The 10,229-nt window shown below is 38.2% G+C and overlaps 1 non-coding gene across 1 annotated transcript; it reads left to right on the plus strand.

Annotated features, from left to right (window-relative positions):
* Positions 1–1,994: 1,994 nt before the first annotated feature.
* On the plus strand, positions 1,995–2,110 carry TRNAL-CAA (transfer RNA leucine (anticodon CAA)). Its single transcript has 2 exons — positions 1,995–2,032; positions 2,066–2,110. It is a non-coding gene; the product is annotated as a tRNA-Leu (tRNA).
* The last annotated feature ends 8,119 nt before the right edge of the window (positions 2,111–10,229 follow it).

The following is a 10,229-nucleotide window of genomic DNA, read 5'->3' on the forward strand; positions in this document are numbered from 1 at the left end:
AAATAAGTATCAAGTAGGCGCCAATGGTTTAATAAAAAAGATATTGATACGAGGTAAGTACGCACACAACAAGAAAATTTGTTAACAAGCAAGAGAAAGAGAGGATAATGGAATGTTCAGTAAGGTGGACCATATTACGTAACAGTAGATTTATGCACCTGTTGCTATGTGCAGTAAGCTCTATTTGATTTCTAGGTATAAACTTCATTGCAAGCGCTTATAGGTCATTTTGAATACTTGATTTTTTTCATTAGATTATTTGTGTTCATGTTACATAATAAAAAGAAAAAAATACATGCTTTACATAATGTCCGGTCTTGCATTTTCTAGAGTTGTACTATTATGTTCAATATAATCTATCATATCTATCTAAACCAAATAAATTCTACATAAAGAATTTATACACAGATCATGTTGTTGTGAACCCGTACGCTTTGATGAAGTAAAGAATCACTTATACTTTGTTAAGCATAAATAGTGGACAAATTACACATTCATCCGCTCATTTGATAAACTACATATCAATCATGTCATTTAGGACAACTGTATTTCATCTTTTACTCAAACTTTTAAATAGAAATGTTTTCCTCTGTTGCCATCTTATATTTCAATGTGTTCTAATAGACTTGGAATTCTTACCTCAAGCATCAAAGTTTGAAAAACGAAATTAGAGTATCTAAAACCAGGAGGAGAAAATTAGTTATCCGCTGTTTATTTTTATTGATTATTAATTGTCTATCAGTGTATTACCAATGGTTTAGGGAATAATTGGTGGGTGTCAGATGTGGTTCTTTAGCTATGAGGATCATTCATTCGCAACGTTTTATGTCCAATGTACAGTACACGTCTGCAGTTTCAGCAGTGTTAGGATTGGATCTATGGGTTCCCCAGTCGTCCTGTCCTCAGCTATAGGCATGTTATAGAAAGGGATTTACAAAACTCTGCTACATTATCGAAGAATGAGAAGCTACATCCACGTCTGTCTGCGGGCCTAGTTTGCTACCGACATGATATTGAGATAATATTTTCAGACGTTTGTGATGATATAGAGTATCGGTATATAAGGAGCCATTCACACGACTGCCAGTAGGTTTCAATGCTACGGAAGGAAGTGATATTTTCAGATATTTATGATGCATAGTTCTGTTACTAGAATTCAGTGTCATACTAAATTCTTGAAAATCAGCTAGATTGCCTGCAAAATTTCTCTGCAGTTGCATTCTTATATATATATATATATATATATATATATATATATATATATATATATATATATATATATATATATATAAAACGTTCATACATCATACACTTAGCGCACCCTCGTATTGAGCGGTGTTTGCTAGCCTGAGTGAAGGTGGGGACAGCGCGCCATAAGACAGATAATGCTGCTTACACTGCAGATGTAACTGTCTCTATATCAATGATTACTGCAGATGATCCAGGGATAATGCAGACGGTTGATCAGACAGATTATGATATACTATAGCTCTTTCCTCCCAGCCTGGGCATCCGTGCAGGTTAACGGAGCTTGATATACTCTTACATTTTGCAGTGGAATTGGCTGCATATCGGGAATAGGTTATAGGCTTTGGTTATACCTATATGGATGAGCACAAGTGTATCTTAATGTATGAACATCTACGTGTTATTATTAACAAAAGGTTAGCATGACACACTAGCTTACGTATTCATCAGTTGAACTTTAGAAATCAAAATGTTGTGTCATGTGTGTATGTTCAGATGAATCTATATAGCTTTATACATTCCGTTAATAGTTTCATATAAGTTTATGCTTTACACAAGATCGTGTTTACCATAGATCAGTAACAAAATCATGAATCGTGGTTTATTTCTGTGTGTTTGTTGGAAGTCCATAGACAATATGACATTGATCACAATATACTTTAATAGGCTAAAGAATTACGATAAATTAAATAGATATATAGTTTTTGAACAACCAATTTTTGTTTATTATAATTAGTTTCTCTGTCGTCAGGATGGCCGAGTGGTCTAAGGCGCCAGACTCAAGGGAACTTCTCCTCCGGTAGGGGAGCTATGGGCATTCTGGTCCTCTCTGAGGGCGTGGGTTCGAATCCCACTCCTGACATACTTTAGTATAAAATAGTGATGGATGAACGAAGGAGGCTTTAGCTGTTCAGAACGTGTCGTTAATGTTTTATAGCAGCGTCAAAACTTTTTCGAAGTGGTCAAACGACTGAAAGGAGTTGGAATTGTAAATAAACCTGATGAATTTTGCGGTGCACTGTAAACTGTCTTAATCAAAATTGGCCAGCCTGGAAATCACGTGTACAGTTGTTCCATAAGGATCGAACAAATTACTATGTATTGAGAATCACGTGGAACATGTCTCGAAAAGCCTAACTTATGAAAATTGGCTATGAAGACATGTGCCACCAGCAAATCACTCTTAAGATGTAATTAATCACATTCTTAAGAATAACTACAAGAACTGCTAACGAAACTTAGTGCTTTACTTTTTTATGTCAAACATCCTGAGTTAAAATGATTAAAGTAATGTTTCCGACTTGTTTTAAGTAGAGACGATGTCTCAGATATTCTCGTTAACAGCTACTAATAGTGATATATTTTCAGAGACCATATTTCATCTCCCTCGAGAAACCATGTCTGCTACAGCTACAAAATTGCATTTTAGCTGAATACATACCGGAGATATTACACTTGAATGTATGTGCAGTAATTCGTATGAGGTTTTTAACTCGTTTAAAGAGATTGCTTGAAAACCTACCAAACGACTGATTACAAAGGAATATGCAAAACTGAACTTATTTCCAAATTAATTTTTCTCTTAGATTTCCCATGGAAAAAACCTAAAACGTTATTCTCTATATAAGAAAACAAATGAACTGACAGCGACCTTTGTTAACATATATCAATATTGAGTCATCTAAACGAAAACTGGATTATTAACAAACGTGACAAGTTTTTGATAATCATGTAGCATACTCGAAAGGGAGTAGGATTTTGCAAAGTTTAGCAAATATAGCACAAAGTACACTGGTTGCTTTTGCCATAAGACTGCACATTTCAGAAAACAAAAGCCACAGATCGCTTCACGACGCATGAGTTCGCTCACATGAGAATTATGCTCCTCTGTCTTGGGGTGTCCCATAATCGCACCTCAGTCTGATAGACGAAGGCGCATCCTCCAGTCTAACCCGCAGCAGTCTCTCTCACACCTTAAGGACATCTTACTAAGGGTGCAATAATGCTCTTAAAGTCCTCCACCTTTTTTCTCTCTTGAGATTTCACCTATCAAAATTCTTTTCGGTGTATTTGATACTTTGCTGCATGTTTGTTGACATGTTTGTTTGGGAGGAACAAGGACAATCTTACTGCCAGTTCTTCATGAGTCAGTCTCATCATTATAATGCTTGCCAGTCCTTCAAGAGTCGTGTTTATCACCTATATATTTCAGTGTCTTTAGAAGCATTTCTAATAGCTGTCAAATGTATGATATGCAGAGGAGGACCGGTTCTGTTATAGGCCAAACTCTGAAAGAGGTCAGACTATGATAAATTAGTCCAGGCTATACGACGCTATGACGACAGAGGCCAGGCTATGACAATATTCCAGATTAATGTAAATGACAGCAGAATACACATGGCAGAATACGTATGGCAGAATACACTGATGTTCGCACGTGAGAACAATGTGCGCACATGACGTATATTAGAGTGAATATAGATAACGATGGTAAACGAATGCACCATAGTCAAAATTCCTTCTCAGTCATGCATTTCGTGCATTCTGTTCGGTGCGAAAGTAACATCACAAACAATAATGCGATATTCCACAGCACGAAGGAGTTAAGATTACGCGATGCATATGGGTTACCTCAACGAGCTCCCTGACGCTTGGCGCCCAGGCTTGCCTTGGAAGACAGCATTCGTCATGCAGATACAGTCCTAAAAATTGTCGATTGTGAAACATGAGGGAGAGAAGTGTGTGTGTGTGTGTGTGTGTGTGTGTGTTGCCAGGGCCGCCGGCCTTGTCTGTGGTGGTGCCGTATATATACGGCAGTGGGTTAGCGGGAAACCATAAGGAAGGTTGATGCGTCCACCAGGGACTTCCTCCTTAGTCAACAGGATGTACCTCCGCTCCTAATGATTCCATTGCATAGATGTGGGAAATACTTCTAATGAAGGTTACAAGGGCGTCCACTCGAGGAAATCAAGCGACGATCTTCGAAAGGCAAAACTGCTGCAGGTTTAGAATCTACAAAGGATTGGAAGAGTGAAAGAGAAACGAAAAAAGCCTATATGCCATGCATAATTACGTTGTAGATAAAACAATGGGACGAAGACCACGTACGAAAGGAGGGAACAGGTATTATAATACTTAACCCCTTCTCATCCGTGCAAACAGCCAGACGTGGCCGATATACATATGCCTGAATATATATATATATATATATATATATATATATATATATATATATATATATATATATATATATATATATATATATATATACATATATATATATATATATATATATATATATATATATATATATATATATATATATATATATATATATACATATATATATATATATATATATATATATATATATATATATATATATATATATATATATATATATATATATATGCCATTTCCCGAGTTAGCGAGGTATCGTCAAGAATAGATGGCTGAGTCTTCTTGGATTTAAAAATCCTCAATTAGCCCCATTTGTTCCTTCTTTTGGAAAAGTAAAACAAGTGGGGAGGATTCGACTCGACCCCCACCCTCGGCTCCAACCCCTTTTAGTCGCCTTCTACGACACGCAGGGAATACGTGGGACGTATTTTCTCCCTTAACCCTAGGGATAATATATATATATATATATATATATATATATATATATATATATATATATATATATGTGTGTGTGTGTTCGGCTAACTATATAGGAGGAACATTATCTAGAGCAGCGAGTGACCGTGCGCTCGACAGAAGGCCATAAAACAGAGTTGCTCACCCCATTATTATTCATTCTTTTGCAGGTAACGAATACCATGATAGCCATGCGAGGTACTTAATGTTAAATGCAATAAAAAGTTATAAATACTATATGACTGTCATTACTAATTTTGGATAATACAAAGATTAAATGAATAAATGATTTATCAAAACGAATTATAAAAAAAATCGTAAACATTATTCCCAAAGCTAGAGATGGAATGTAGAACATTTCTTAAAGAATTCATGACCTAAATCGGATAACCATCGAGTCCTCATTCACCTCCATGCACTCCACGAACCATCCTCACTGGAAATCAGGCAGAACGAGAGAAATGAATTGGTAAACATTGTCTCCTACGTCAAGAGACTAAACCCAAGGCAAGCCGAGCTGTGAATTGTCTTAATACACGTTCAGTGCTTCAATACGTTCATTCCAAATAATAATTGTGTTAACAGTGGCGTTGTGTAGAATATCCCACACTGAGATAATCCTTTTCAAAATGATGACTGTGATCTCGAAGAAGAGACAATAATTGATGATGATAATGTAATTAATAACCAACAATAATGCCAGTACTTGAGCTTTCCTGTAAGGTCTGAATAAATGATACAAATCACTGAGTGTATACGAGTCTGTCCAATATTTTGCAATGTTGAGGGTGAGCTGTGTGTGTGTCCAGTGTCTCAATATTGAGCCATAGCCAGCCAATGTTCAGGGTCTTGGCAACAAACCACGGCCCATCAGTGTTGTCATGGAAGAGAACCAAGACCCATCAGTATCCAGTGTCTTTGTAGAGAATCACGAAATACCATCGATGTCCAGTGTCCTGGAAGTGAACCACGGCCCATCAGTGTCCAGTGTCCTGACGGTGACCACGATCTGCCAGTGTCCGGAGTCCTGGTAGTGAACCACGGCCCGTCAGCATTCACTGTCTTGGTAGCGAACTACGGCCCGTCAGTGTTTAGTGTCCTGGTAGTGAACGACGGCCCGTCAGCATTCACTGTCTTGGTAGCGAACTACGGCCCGTCAGTGTTTAGTGTCCTGGTAGTGAACGACGGCCTGTCAGTGTTCTGGTACCCTGAGAGTAAACCACGGCCCAATAAACTTCATATATCTACTTCTTTTGCAATAGGTGACAGATTATGGCCATGCGAGAGCTTTGCTTTGAAATGCTATATTTTCTTTCTTTTTCGATAGCCAGGAGTATTTTGAAGGATCGTAGATCACAAACTCGATGTTACTTTGTTCATATCATTGTGTTCTTATATTGCCAAGTTCACACAAATATGTTTCATGTTTATGCGATAATACTAGTTATATCAAGAAAATGAATGTGTGTAATTAACTGGCAGTAACAGAAAACCCCATGAAGGCCCACATTTGACTTACATAAACCCGAGGAGGACCCACACCTGACACACAGAAACTCGAGGAGGGTCCACACTTGACCTACGGGCTATACTATCGCTGGACTGTTCCCGAAATTATTGTTGGGGACATGACAGTGAGACAGACATCGTCTCGCCATACTCACCTTGGCATACAGGCTACCCAGCGAGTCACAGTTCACTTTACCAGATTATATATATATATATATATATATATATATATATATATATATATATATATATATATATATATATATATATATATATATATATATATATATATATTGATTTGTTTACCTATTTATCTATATGCTAGTCTTTTATGTATAGTCACCCAAAGTTCTATTTCTTAGTAATAGTCCTCATGTTACCCAGGACCTCTTTCTAGGAGCTCCTGCAGCCCAAGGCTGTGCTTCGAGTCGCAGGGAAGTGTCGACTTCTTCGGAATGAGAATCTTTCTTTTTTGACGAGACTGTACTCCCAGTGATACAGCCTCGCCAAATATACAATTAGATCCTACTCGTTCAAGGCTAGGTACCGTTAAATGCATGGTCAGGGATTTTTCATTCACGATCGATAGATTTATTTTCATGGTTCTTCCTGCGTGCTCTTGGATATACTTCACCCTAACGAAGTTAGATCTGACATCCTTTCAGCCACTCAGCTATCATTTTATGGATTCGAGGCGCATGTGTACTGAAGATGAAGGTAGCGCGTATCACTCACTAGTCAGTTGAGGTCAATTGCATGCGAACCCGTCATTCGATCTTCATCGACTGAAATCCCATATTCATAACATGCAGACGCTACTGCTCCTCCAGTCGGTCATGTGTCCCGATGGTTGTAACGAATATGTTTATTAGCCTATTCTTATTTTGCTTTTTTCCCCTTTGTAAAAGGTATGATATTACGTAGCTGTTATTCATGCTGAACATCAAAATACACATCACTTGAACTTCTCTGAGGGGAAGTGTTTTGCAATATGAGGTCAAAAGGATTATGTTGCGTGATTTTACGTCGTCATTTTTACAGCTTCACAAGTAACTTATCCACGTAGCGTAGCATAACTACGAAACCTAACAACCCAAAACCTACCAGCTATTGCAAAAGGTTTCGTTCCTGAGAAGAACTCATGATCTATATAGATTATTTAGCCATACTCAAGGCACGTTTTTTTCCTCTGTGCATTTTAGTCCATCCCTCTGTGTGATTTCTCCAGGTAATTTCTCGACTCTGGGCGTGAGTGAACTGTGTGGCAGGTGCGGCAACAGACTGTCACTTCATGAGGCACATGACAACAGCAACACATAATCACCATGTTTCAGTAAGCGTAAGAGCGACACACACACACACACACACACACACACACACACACACTTTCATGCTTCTCCACCAATTATATATCATAATTTTCGTTAACTTTTGAAAATCGTGATCAGTTGTTAAAAGATTACAATGAGGGACAGCCGTGAAAATCAACAAATTGTAGGGGAAATAACGGGGATGTCAAATGCTTTGCATCTCTGTGTTCATGTCAATTGGGAAAATTCAAACAGCATGTCGTATGATAAATATACGTGTGAAGAAACGTTTATGAAAAAAAGTACTTTTCTACACAGACCTTTGTAGTGATACATTTCACGCTGGAAAGAAATGCCCTGTAGGTGTCAGAATATCATTAAACTCCGAGGCCAATCAAGCCAAAGATCTTTCATAGATCCTAACAAGTCAGTCGAGCCATTGATCCCCGGCGCAGGTAAAACGCCGCGCAGCTCAGCCAGCCAGCCAGCCGCTTGTCCTTCCGCTGGTTGATAGATAACTGGGTGCCAACCTGGGCTAGGGTTAAGCATCACACCTGTGGTAACCCATATCAGTCGACACCTTATGTGATTCGGTGGCTGGAGTCTAGGGTTGTCCATGCCCAGGACATGGTCTTCATTCACGGGCCAAATGATTTTCCTAAGAGCTCTCAATTCATTTTGCTTTAAAGAGGAGAATATCTTTAATTCTTTGTTCATTTTGATCATATATATATATATATATATATATATATATATATATATATATATATATATATATATATATAAATTGGAGTCAAATTGCAATTATAAATGACCCGATGAATAATCCATGATACATTCATGTTTACGAAGGAACTCCTCACCGAGCATAAGGTCAAAAGATGTTCCCTTAGATGGTTGCACCGCTGACATTTATGATGCACTGTTGTCATATGCACCATCTTTTACCGATGTTTAGTTTCATTTCCTAAGGATGGATCATGAAACCTTTTTGTCTCATGTGTATCTTATATATTCACCCAAATTTGGCTGGGTGAGGTGTGTCGACAAGGTGTACAAAAGGCACCTCTTGTTTCACCTGGAAATAAGATTTTTTCTGATCTTCACGAAACGTTTTCCCTCATCTTAAATATAAAATAGACCTTCTGTTTTAAACGTCGGAATCAGAAGATTTTTTAACTTTGTATTTTGTAGACCTGTTTTTTATACGTCAATCATAAAATCATCACTTTGTGTCTTGCAGATTAGGATGGCCTGATCAACTTGGGAAAACATTGACAAGAAAATTGCTTCAAGTCCCCCTGTCTTACTTAATCTTAGGCAATTATCCGACCTGTTAACGTATGCATCCGTCAGCTTTAGTAGCCAAAATGTCATTACTGTTTTCTGCAGGATCGTACGCAGTACGATGGCACTCTTGTCCCTCACGGAAGTATTTAAAGCACAGGAGTTAACGGGTTGCTCACAGGGGCAACTAAGGATTTCACGAAACTGGTGGTTCGTATCATTTAGATCGACGCTTTGGAGTGTGGCCACTAGAATTCCTCAGGGGACACGTGTGGTCTTGAAATACATCGAAATAGATGTTTTCTTTGAGGAAGAGCTTTTATCTTTTGCATCCTTTGCCTTTTAATCGTTAGTTACGGCCAACTGACGTTCGCCATTGCTTGGATTTTCGCGTCGTAGTTTTTCTATTGTTGGCTTTTAATACCTTGTCATACTGAGGTTCACGGTGTGATGCTTCCACAAAATTGAGAGTTTGCCATATATTCTGTCTTTCCTTGATCATACAGTCTCACGGTTCATATTCTGAGTGAATGACAGTTCGAAACTGGTTTCGTATATCTTGGGGTATCGTAAAGACTGACTCCCTTCGTGCGTCAAGTGAAGAATTGAGTTTGTATGAAATATTGTTTGAAATTTGTCACTATGTATAAAAGAAAGTTACTGACCTTCTTAGATATGCTAGGGAGTAGTGGCAAGAGACTGGAAAGTATTTCTCTCCAGTCACTTACAATTGTCTCTGTGCACAATTAATTACCGTAGGACCTTTGACCTAACTCCTTTGCTGCATGGTATAGTTAAGGAAAATTTAAGTTACTGAATGAAGATACTAACCATTACGTGATCAATAATAACAATGATAGAGTCGGCAGGTTCTTTGGTTAGGTTCTGGACCGTATGGATCACACTCGTCCGGGCGTATTGTGGTGTGTGGTTGTGTCAGTCAGAAATGCCTTCCTATGTTAACCATTCTAACTACACCGATGGTACGGTGCAGGTGGACTGTTACGTGTAAGATGTAGGTAGATTTATGTTTGAACTACGGCGGTGGGCTACCCTAACCTTGACTTAAATCGTCTGAAATAAGCAAAAAGAAAGAAAAAACTGGTATTTTTGGATAGTGCTATTTTGCTCCACATTCATTATGTTGAGCCTCGTCGCGCTCTATTGTTCTTGCCTTCCTCTTACCTTTCCTCCTTACCCCCATGTAGGTCTTGACTTCCACACACCCATTGTATGTCT

Source organism: Panulirus ornatus, chromosome 68 (genome assembly GCF_036320965.1).
Source record: "Panulirus ornatus isolate Po-2019 chromosome 68, ASM3632096v1, whole genome shotgun sequence".
Lineage (NCBI taxonomy): Eukaryota > Metazoa > Arthropoda > Malacostraca > Decapoda > Palinuridae > Panulirus > Panulirus ornatus.